We start from the raw sequence: 12663 nt of genomic DNA on the forward strand, positions 1-12663 counted from the left end.
CCTGGAATCGAAAAGGAAACAAATCCATCCTCAACAAACCAAGTTTCAGAAAAAGCTATTATATGAAATTTAACAACGCTTGATTGTAAAAAAACAAGAAATTGGTCAAAATTTTGAGTAAGACTTCGAATATTAACATGTATTAAATTTAAATGACCAACAGAAAAACATTTGGTAAATCAGAAAGAGAAGACAAAGTTGGTGTAACACCAACAATATCATCAAAATCATCAGCCATTGCAGTATTTATAAATTATTAAGATCAATCAAGCAACGTAAAACAATGGGCTGAGTAGTTTCTGATTTCCTAATAAGAATATTACCATTCGATACCCAAAGAAATTTATAGCCAAGATCTTTCTGTTTTCGTTTTGCTTGCATGAAAATATCACGATAATATGGGGAGAGATGTTCGTTAACATAAACTGGATAAGATTCATTACAGACCTTAATATCATTAGTATTAAGAGAGCGAAATTTAGTTTTCTTAAGTTTAAGCAGATCAAATTTAATTTGCTTACGACAAAACTTAACAACAATCTGTCTCAGACTCTTATTTTCAGTTGTTTTCTTTCCTATACGATGAACAGTGTCAATATCTGTAGGAGCACAGTCAACCCCAAAAGTAGTTGTAATCTTCTCAACAACTTCTTGCAAATTCTCATTAGGCTTCTCTGGAATACCTCCAATCAAAACATTATAGTTATAAGAATATTGTTCCGCTTCACACATCTTCCTCCGAAAACTTGCCATCTCCTTCCACAATTCTTCATTTTCATGCTTTAATGTTTTATTTTCCTGTTTACACTCCTTAACTTCAGCTCTCAAAGTTGTGATATCCTCACTCATAGTTTCTACCTTCTCTGAATAATATTGAAAGGAAGTCACTAATTCTTCGACCTTCACTTTAATTAAGTGAAAGTCATCAAGTCTTGACAAAATTTCAGTAACTTTTGTCTTAAGCCACTTCATATCTGCCTCCCCCATATTTAAATCAAGCTCACTATTCTCAACAAGATTCACTGTCTCCCCCTCTAACGAAATGGACACAGTCCTTCTTAATGGAGTTTCACTATTTAGGCTTAACTTTCTTTTCTCATACAAAAATCACATTCATAACTTTTCCCAATTTCATTTAAATATTCCAAATCCTGTTCAGTTAAGTTCTTACATCTTAAATGATACCATTTTTGACACTCACCAGAGCAATGAAGGGCTTTATCACCAACTTTAATATAAACTTTACATTGAGCACAAAATCTACGTGGCATACTAGTCAGCCATTTGTAACAATTTTTAGTACGAAAAATCTATTGAAATCTTATTAGTTTCGAAGATCAAAATGTTTGATACAGATAACTGTAGTCATTAATCTCTGTATGACACTATGGAATGCAGTATTTATCACATAAGTTATACTGGCCCGGCATGGCTAAGCGCGTTAAGGCGCGCGACTCGTAATCCGAGGGTCGCGGGTTCGCATCCCCGCCGCGCCAAACATGCTTGCCCTTTCAGCCGTGGATGCGTTATAATGTGACGGTCAATCCCACTATTCGTTGGTAAAAGAGTGGCCCAAAAGCTGACGGTGGGTGGTGATGGCTAGCTGCTTTCCCTCTAGTCTTACACTGCTAAATTAGGGACGGCTAGCACAGATAGCCTTCGAGTAGCTTTGTGTAAAATTAAAAAAAAACAAAAAGCAAAACAAACATAAGTTACATATTTGAATAATCTTTAACTCATGCGCCCCCGTGGCTCAGCGGTATGTCTGCGGACTTACAACGCTAAAAACCGCGTTTCCTTACCAGTGGTGGGCAGAGTACAGATAGCCCATTGTGTAGCTTTGTGCTTAATTCAAAACAATAATTTTAACTGATATTTTAATTTAAACATTGTTACAATGTTTATACATTTATAACTACTCAATTATAATTTATATGTATCATGAAACATCTGTTATCAGTCTTATTATGGTTGATATCATAGAACTTACTAAGACTTGTATTGTCAAAAGAAATTGCAAAACTTCGCATAAATTTTATTTGTTTTTACCTAAATTTCAAGTTGAAATCTCAGGTAAGTGTTGTTATTGTTTATTAAATCTAAATTACTTGAGTTGGTACTACATAACATAAACATGATTATAATTTCTCAGTTCAAGCGTCTTTTACACAACAGAAAGCAATAAACTTTGCAATCATTATTGTTATTAAAACGTTTTTCCACCTAACAATGTTACTTCAGTTCATGACGTCATTCAAACAAGAATACTTTGTGTGGATAGTAACACTGATATTTCACTTAGAAACAATACAGAAAGTGACTTACAAAGAGTACAGTGCAGAGAGATTTCAATGGCTAATTACACTCAATTATTTTATATTTTCGGCAGTTTCCTGCTTGTTTCAGGTTTTAAATTCGTCTACGAAACTGAACGTGGTTCTACTCTTACATTAATATGTTCAAACCAAGCGAGAGAAGAACCAGTTATTTGGTACTCAAATCTCAATGAACAAGTTATTAATAGTGAGAGAACGCAAATAAAATACGGTGGCGAATTAGTGCTAAGCAATGTGCAATTTGAAGACGCGGGAATTTACACATGCAAAAAATCGTGAAGGTGATTACAAACATGATGTTAGAGGTAAACTCAAAGTTGTTTTTTAGACCACATTTTCATTTATTAAACTGTACTAATTTAACAGAAATAACATCTAAATTGATATCGTCCATCTTGTTTTTAATATCTTTCAGCCATAATCTTTTCGTTTGATATTTCACTCACCATGCGTATTGTTTAAAAAAATAATTGCCTGTGTATACGTAAGATTACACTATGTAACGAAATGTTTACCTTTCCTTGTTCCTGGGCACAAAATGTTATTTCCTAATTGCTTATGCCTAAGGTAAATGGAAAAGGCCTATTGTCTTCAAACTTTGCTTTTGTGGTTTATGATGACAATAGTATCACTTTTAACTTAATTATTTCACAATAAAAAGTTTATATCAACGTTTTATGTTTTAGTAAACAACCAAGCCGGATGTTCATACAAATAAAAATGAAAATTAATTCTGTCATTAATTATCGTTTGTTAAACATTTGAAATATAGTTTAACTACCACTAAAAATACGATAACCAACATTTTATCAATCTTACTGTATGTTTGTGATATTTATTTGTATTGATTGGTTTGAGCTGTGGAATTCCCTGATTTTTCCCTTACAGAGCTTGGTAGTTAACGAAGTTAAAAGTAAATCAGATAATCTCTGACAAATCAGCCTTAGAAATCTAAAGATTTGGTTAAAATTTGTAAATGTAAAGATATCTTACTGATACACTACATTTTCAACTGGTTTAAAGTTTCTATACAGTAGCTTCAAACTGTTAATACCACTGCCGTTCGATTCTTTTTTTTTTTTTTTCTAGCTTAACTCTTCCCCCGCTAGTACAGTGGTAAGTCTACGGATTTACAACGCTAAAATCAGAGGTTCGAATCCCTTCGCGGAGCTCAGCAGATAGCCCGACGTGGCTTTGCTAAAAGAAAACACATAAACAACTTAGCTCTACATTTATTTTTACATACACAAATTAGATATTTTCATTCTAAACTTCGTTCTTACCATAAACGGATGTTTCTTTAATAGTATAAAGTTTTGATGGAGAGTGCAGAGGTTAGTGAAGCCTAATAATTATGTTTAACGTCACATTTGCTCGCAAATATTTCTGCCTCATTTTTCTCAATTTGCTCATTACTGATTTTAAGTCCGTGATGAGCGAAAATCGCGGTTTAGAGTTTTCTTTAATGCTAGAGCCCGTCAGTCGGTCTCATCTATAGCGATCAAAAATATTTTTTCTTTATGCGTTGTAAAATATGTACAGGATGACTATAAAATGTTTAAGTTAGCGAAGCAATGATATTACACGATGATTTAATGTTTAAACTGGAATAAATGTGACTGAATAATTTCTTTGGTTAAAAGGAACTTTAATTAAAACTTCATTTATTAAAACTGTTGTTTTCTTTTAAATTCATTCTCTTATTGTTCAATATTTTCAAATGACTTGCAAATACGTTGTTTTTCACATTCTTTATGAATAGATTTAAATCCAAGTCGAATAAGTATGTGTTTAGTTTAAGTATGGTGCATATTTACAAAGAAAAATAGAAACAAAACTCACAACTTAAAAACGTGTAGTATAATCTTTTTTTTTGTTGTTGTTTGGAATTTCGCACAAAGCTACTCGAGGACTAGTTGTGCTAGCCGTCCCTAATTTAGCAATGTAGGACTAGAGGGAAAGCAGCTAGTCATCACCACCCACCGCCAACTCTTGGGCTACTCTTTTACCAACGAATAGTGGGATTGACCGTAACATTATACGCCCCCACGGCTGGGAGGGCGAGCATGTTTAGCGCGACGCGGGCGTGAACCCGCGAATTACGAGTCGCACGCCTTACGCGCTTGGCCATGTCAGGCCTATAGTATAATCTATTGTACCATTTAAACATTCATTAAAAACGTTACGATTATAGTCTTATAATCGAACTGAGTGGCAACCAGTTTTGTACTGACAACAGATAAAATCAGTTAACACTTAACATTAAATAACTATGTTCATTGAGTTATTGTTTTAATGAAATAGTCTCCCATGGGACAGCGGTAAGTCTTTGGATTTACAACGCTCAGATCAGGAGTTCGATTGTCCTCGGTGGACACAGTAAATAGCCCGATGTGGTTTTGCTGTAAGAAAAACTCTGTGTGCTTGATCATTCGTAAAGCTTTTATTCTCTACAGTTAATTAGAAAGTTAAGTTCTTGCTTTCTACTCTAAATAAGTTATCAAATTTATCAGACAAAGTGAAAGAAGATTATCTCATACTTACAGTTTGTGGTCCTACATATAGTTATCAGATTTCCATGTATTACACGTGGATTGATATTAATACAGCTACAATAAGTACAGTTCTATGTAATTTGTCTAAACATTTTCAAGGTATCTCTAATTGTAGCTGTACTAATGTCAGTCCACGTGTAATAAATGAAAATCTGATAACTATGTGTAGGGACCACAAACTGTAAGTGTGAGGTAATCTTTGGTTTTTGTTTAATAGATTTGATAGCTTACTTAGGGTAGAAAGCAAGAACTTAACTTTCTATTTGTGGTCACATACAGCGCTTGTACTAACTTAGCTAACTACGATCTACTGTTTACCACTGTAAAAGCTAACTACTGTCAATTATTCTGAATTTTCTCATTGAAAACTAACATCTCAGCTCTTGTTTTATATTTTATTTTGTTTTTCTCTGATATGTATTGATATATTAGTGACACTTACCAATAATCTGGATACTTTTCTAATCATGGTATTCAGTTGGTTCAGTCAAATAATTCATACTATTCGTTTGTTCACTTACAAAGTAAATAATTTCTTTAGGGATTTGTCTCTACTGATCGAACTGTTGTTACTGCACTAAATAGGAATTTTAAAATACTCCCATCTACGTTAATTAAACTGTGTTTTTATCGATTTATTTAATAATCCAAGACGTTATTTTTATATCATTTAATTCTAATGACAATTAAACTGTCTTATCTTGATATGATAGTTTTTAACAACCTTCGTGTAATTTCCTATTAATACTAGCTGCGTTACTTTTAGTACTCTCAGAATATTTTGTAAATTATAAAATCTTGTAAATTAAAAGTATTATCTTCAAATTATAATACATCGAACAAGATTTATTGAAGTTTATTAATATAGATATATAAGTGTTTCTTTATGTTAGTTTAATGTGTGTTTGTTCTTGTATTACAAGGAATTATTTGGTTTATCGTCTAATGATGTTGGATTCTCTGTTTGGAATTTAAATGTTACCTGTAGTATATTTATTTGAGTTGCAGTGTTAAATTCAAAAACGTGAGATTGTATTTCTTTGTGTTACATGAATGTTGTTTTGAGTTTCGGGTCTGTTTCTCCGACGTAAAATACATGGAAGTTACCATAAAGTATTTTATAAATGACATTAGTATTGTATTTGCTTTATTTTTTTACAAGAATTTAAGTAAAACTCACAACTGGGTGAATATCGTGTTGTTGATTGAGGTTTCTCTATATCACCGTTATCTCAAATCTCCTTCCTAATCGCTTATAACCTAGAAACGTCGAATTATATATGAGTTCTGTAATAAAAAGTTTTAAATTACCCATTGTAGAATGTCTGCAAAATTTATTAGCTTCAAGTGGATTCCTCAGAAATATAAATGCATAAAAGAGATTCTTACAATTGTGTTAAAAGTACTTACAAGGAATTATTACTTTAGAAATAACATGAAATGTGTTTTTCTTAATGTTCATGAGAGGAAATGTTGATATTTAAGTGTGGTATGAATAAGTATTGGTAAACATATCCACATATAATTACTTTAAATGTTACCATCAATACTACACTTTCTAAAGATAAACCCTACGACCCTTTGTTCGTCCATATACTGGTCCAACTAATCAGGACTCCAGTAATGAGTGATATTGCCCAACTCCAAGGTGCTAAGTGGGTCGGCAGATTATTTGAAGATGTTGATATTGACAGCTATAATATACTCTTGAAAGATGCATCACATTCCATCAGTTGATGTTAAAGATGCCCTGAAAAGAGCTGTTTCAGGGTAGTGATGAAGACGAACTCGTAATCTTATCGGTACTCGTATAATAATCAAAGAGTATTAATGAAAGACTGCCACTGATGTTCATAGCAATAATACTTTATAGGGATTAGTAGGCCATACCAAAACAGTTTTGAACAAGCAACCTGGCAAATAGTGTAACTCAATCTGATATAAAGTCACAGCAGAACAGAATTTATCAGAACAACTTTATGACATAGCTTAACATTTCGTAAATGGTGTGATGTAACCGAAAATTGGTAGCTTTTGGGAAAGGTATGTAACAGACCTTTCCAATGTAAATCTTTATATGCCCAACTCATGAAAATATATTCAAATGAGAATTTAAGTTTTTCGAAAGAAAGATATTTATTGTACTTAAGAGCATCGAAAAAATAATTTTGGTTAGCCAGAATAATTCGGAAAAAGACCTGCAACAAGTCGTACGAACTCAAATGTCACAGATAAAAACCATCTTAGTGTCCCAGCGACAGGACGCAATAGAAATATCTCAACCTAGGAACGAGATCACCCGCTGAATAATTAAATAGATATGCATGTTATTGTACACACAGACATACCAGTTACGTCACTGATGTAGTAACTATGTGATCAGAGACGAAATGGATTATGGAAAACCTGTAGAGAGAAGTGGTAAAGCTCCAAAGTTATTTTGATATAATGAACTCAACTTCTGTATATTGAAGCAAAATCTTACGAACTGTAAAGATACAAATCATATCTACGAAGTTTTTTAAGAACGTACTCTGAAAAAAATACTTTAAATTTACAGTGAAAGGTGTTAGATCCCAATATTATTTATCTTGATAAATCCACAAAAAATTAAGTATTTGCTTTTATATTAACTTCAAATGGAAAATTTACTCGGAATGCATTTCATGCAACTTCTGCATTATAAGGATATTATTTGATATTTTGTTGTTTGCAAGACACAATCATTTACTGATACATTTTACCAACGTAATATTCCCAAAATAACCTGTATTTTCATAACTGATATTAGCATAAACAGTGACAACAGTTTAACTGTGACAAATAAGAATTTTGCAAGGGAAACACCAACATAAATCAAATGTACCTGGGAAGAAAAAGATCGTGTGTAATTTTATAAATTTCCAGGTTTGTGTGATTAGTTTCATTAGTTAACTTAATCAGGAAGTACATAAAGAAACAAAAGTCTTATGTTAAGAAACAATTTTGATACGTTTTATTTTTCTCACGAAAAGTAACATTTATGTTGTTATTTTACAGAGTGAGTTATAATTAATATTATAACTAGTGCGTCGTGCTCATTGTGAAAAACCTTAAAATTCCAACGGTGACACAAAACGTGCTAACAAAAATATTAACTCTCTGTTGTTTTCTCCAGTGTATGTTCCAGCCGAGAATCTCACTTGTACTCGAGGATACCGAAGAGATGCTGACAAGTGTTGTAAGTATATATTACACACAATAACGTTAATAGTTTCCATTAAACACAAAAAGATGAAAGGCTTTTAACAGAATGTAGTTTTGATACAATAAATTTGATTTTTGATAATAAACTCGTTGAAAGGACTATAAAAATTAACACTAAGTAAATAAATGCTTAGCTATGTACTTTTAACGGTTTTAGATCCATGTCCTCCTGGTCACTATGACAATGGATTACAAACTCACTGCCTACCGTGTCCAGGAGGGACTTATGTGACATCTTATGCTGCTGACGCCTGTATACCTTGTCCTGGAGATAAAATAACTAATGACGAAGGAGCTGATAATAAAGATCTTTGTAGAAGTAATGGTTTTCTTTTATTGTTTCTCTAAAAGTTAAAAAATGTTTATTTTTGTTAAAACACATTGTTATAATAAGACACTTCATAACTTCCATGGTTTTTAGTGTATTAAACAGATTTGCTTTTTTCGGAAAAGCTTTTCCAGGAGGTGGCAACAATTGTTGTAACGACATAGTGTGTTAATATTTCTTTGTCAAAATCTTATATTTACATAAAAAACATATATATGACAGAGTGGTATTGTTTTGGTAAAATAGTTAACAATTACATATATATATATATTGCTACACGAGGGCTATCTGCGCTAGCCATACATAATTTAGCAGTGTAAGATTAGAGGTAAGACACCTACCGCCAACTCTTGGGCTACTCTTTTACCAACGAATAGTAGGATTGACCGTCACATTATAACACCTCTAAGGCTGAAAGGGCGAGCATGTTTGGTGTGACAGAGATTCGAATCCGCGATCCTCGGATTACGAGTCAAACGCCTTAACCTACCTGGTCATGCCGGGCCTCTAAACAGAGATTTTCCAAAGTTTGGTTTTAAGAGAAAGACTGCTAACACTATGAAGAAAACGTTTACTCAGAAATTATATGTTTACATAATTGTATTAAGTTATACGACTCAATGTTACTTGGCGCCACTATTTTCATATTAAGATACTATTGAAATTTCAAATATATCTTAAAATGTCTACTTGGTGATTCTAGTACATAATGAGGTATTAATCAGTAATTTGTTTAATATTATCTTATAATGAGAGTTATAATAATTTTATATAAATCTTTCTTTACTGGTAGGACGCTCGACTCCTAATCTATAGGTCACGGGATCGAACCCCGTTACACCAAACATGATCGCTCTTTCAGTGATAGCGTTATAAAGTGACTATCAATCCTTCTATTTCTTTGTAAAAAAGTGTCCCAAATGTTGGCCTTTGGTGGTCACAACTAGTTGCCTTCTCTCTGGTCTTACACTGCTAAATTAGGGATGGCATTACGACCCTCACATTACGAGTCGAATGCATTAACCTTCCTTGCCATTCCGGGCGCTGTTTAATATGAAAATACATTATAAATGCAAGAAATATCGTATTTGTATCTCACAACGACTGATACGTGTAATAACGTTTTAAAACGTTATTCTCTGCTTGTCAATAAAAGTGTTAATACCCATACCAGCCATTCTGAGATACATTTTTATTTCCAGTGGATTTCTCATCGTGAAGATTATCGTATTTATTGAATTAAAATTTTAAATATGTTAAATGAAGATTATTGTTGGGCTTAAAGAATTATACACATTACTATTATTGTTAACTTACATTTGAAGTTTTTTTTCTCTGTTTTATGAAATCGATAAAGTAAGTAAACTGATTTTAAATACGACTCTCTGTCTTAAGATCCAACTGAAGTGGTTCCGAACGCTACGCTCCCCTCAGTTTTAAAATCTACAGTTACAAGATACGCTTGGTGGACAGCACTCATTTTGATATGTCTTATTGCTTTGTGGTAAGTTACATGTTATCTTCAATTTCTTTATAATTAAAGTATGTGGAACACAGGAAGTAATTATTTGAAGATATTGGTTTCTGTACTCACACTGCTGTTAGAAACACCTGCTTTCACGTGAGGTACTATATTCATGTATCTGTCTTCTCACGAGACACTATGTTGATAGATCTGATTTCAAGCAAGGTATTAAGTTGAGACCTCCACCTTTATATGACGTATTATGTTGGTACATGTGGCTTCATGTGAAGTACTACGTTCCATACGTTGAGATCTCCACCTTTATATGACGTATCATGTTGGTACATGTGGCTTCATGTGAAGTACTACGTTCCATGGTTCGAAACATTATAACTGAATACATAAAGAATCCATACAATTATTTGTTGGTTAAGCATGAAACACATTTATAGTTATAACTGTAACCTATTATCCATAGCTTATTTAATAATAATATGTATTTTAATGGTCTTGAAACACGTGATTCTTATTTATTTACTTTCTGTAATGATTGTGCAGCGTTCTTTGTTGTTTCTACATCTGGAAAGAAAAAAACTCGGAAAGAACGGAATGTTTTAAAAAACCGTGTCGAACACAAACAGCCTGGTGATGAAAAGATATCCACTTATGAATTGGATATATTGGAGGCTATGCCACTGATCACTGAAAGTGGGAAGTAGGTCCCAACAAAGAATGTTAAGAAGACAAAATCTAATATATTAAGAAAGCAAAAAGTGGCCAAACGAACAACCCTGGAGACGATATATGAAAACGACCTGGAAGAAAGAAATACTTTGGTTCGAAATTCAATTAAGTTCTTATTCATTTTACGTTATAATTAATATTTGATACAAGTAAATTTACATTTTTACAGTTAAAAAACATTCCCTTTTAATATAATGTACGCTACGTCAAACTACGTGTACAATATTAAACAGATGTTGCATGTTTAAAATCAGTGTTGTTAATACCTTTGGTTATCCACAACTACTGAAAAAGATGCGTTCAGAGAATCTTTAATGTTCAGAATCGTTTGAATACATGAGATTTGTTTTCCAAAATAGACCTACACGTGTTCGATACCTTTGAGGTCTGATAAGTCTGATTACCTTTACTAATGTTCATAGCATTAATAACATCTGGAAAACATAAAGATCAGAATGTCCTTTTGTAATTTTTCATTCACATACATACTACCACTACTGATAATGAATTATTGAACATTTTAAAGCATCATTAGGTGCGTGATTTACTCCAAAGTTGCAAAAAAAAAAAAAAAAGTTTGAAAACTATTTCTCTTTGTAACATGAAGTAAATAACCAGTCATTTGTAGTTCATATAACATAACTTTTCATATGTAATTTATATAACAATGAATTGAGTAGAACACTTGACATTTAATTATAACCGTACTTTCATCTTGTCTAGTTATATAACAATAAAATGAGTAAAACACTTGATATTTAATTATAACTGTACTTTCATCTTGTCTAGTTATATAACAATAAATTGAGTGGAACACTTGACATTTAATTATAACCGCACTTTCATCTTGTCCAGTTATATAACAATAAATTGAGTAAAACACTTGACATTTAATTATAACCGTACTTTTATCTTGTCTAGTTATATAACAATAAATTGAGTAAAACACTTGACATTTAATTATAACCGTACTTTCATTTTGTCTAGTTATATAACAATAAAATGAGTGGAACACTTGACATTTAATTATAACCGTACTTTCATCTTGTCTAGTTATATAACAATAAAATGAGTGGAACACTTGATAGTTAATTACAATCGCACCTTCATCTTGTCTAGTTATATAACAATAAATTGAGTAGAACACCTAACATTTAATTATAACCGTACGTTCATCTTTTCTAGCTATATAACAAAAAACTGAGTGGAACACTTGACATTTAATTATAACCGTACTTTCATCGTGTCTAGGTAATAATATAAACAATCTAGTTATCCTTTGTGAACGTGTAAAATATAAATGGAAAACAGTATTTAAGCTATTGTCTGCTGTATATTATTCTTTATTAACTACATGAAACAATGGTTGAGATAATTTTCCTAGTTTCCAGAAAACATTTATGAGATAACTGAATCCAATTTCATAATTTATAGGTTTCATAGAAACATTTATTTGTTTTTATGCATGTTATAGTAAAATTATCACTAAAATTTTGAGTGTTGCGCTACTAAACATTACTGTATTCTACATCTTCAGAGAGGAACACCAGGATCGAAACAAACAAAAGCTATTGAAGAATATATACAGCGACCTCTGTCTGATAGACATGTGAAAAATTATGATGAACTTATTGTCATTAAACCAAACAGTAAACAAAGACATCACAAGGAAAACGTTGTCATTCTTATTGAAAATTCTGACAACCAAGATACGTTTATCATTGGAAAAGCTCGGAAACCAACCCGATGTTTCTTCAAAACAGCGAAATAGGATTAATAAACGAATTTATAAAACCGACTTTGTTAATATGTTCTCTATGGAGTTAAGAGAAATCAAGATGGATTTTATCTCCACATTGTACAGTTACACGAATGGGATTGATACTCACAAAATTGCACAAAATATTTAAATTCACTATTATTGATATTATTGGGTTAGCAGGAACTTACATAGTAATATAAATATTTACGTTTATGTACAAGCAAATT

The sequence above is a fragment of the Tachypleus tridentatus genome, chromosome 6, assembly GCF_004210375.1.
Source record: "Tachypleus tridentatus isolate NWPU-2018 chromosome 6, ASM421037v1, whole genome shotgun sequence".
NCBI lineage: Eukaryota > Metazoa > Arthropoda > Merostomata > Xiphosura > Limulidae > Tachypleus > Tachypleus tridentatus.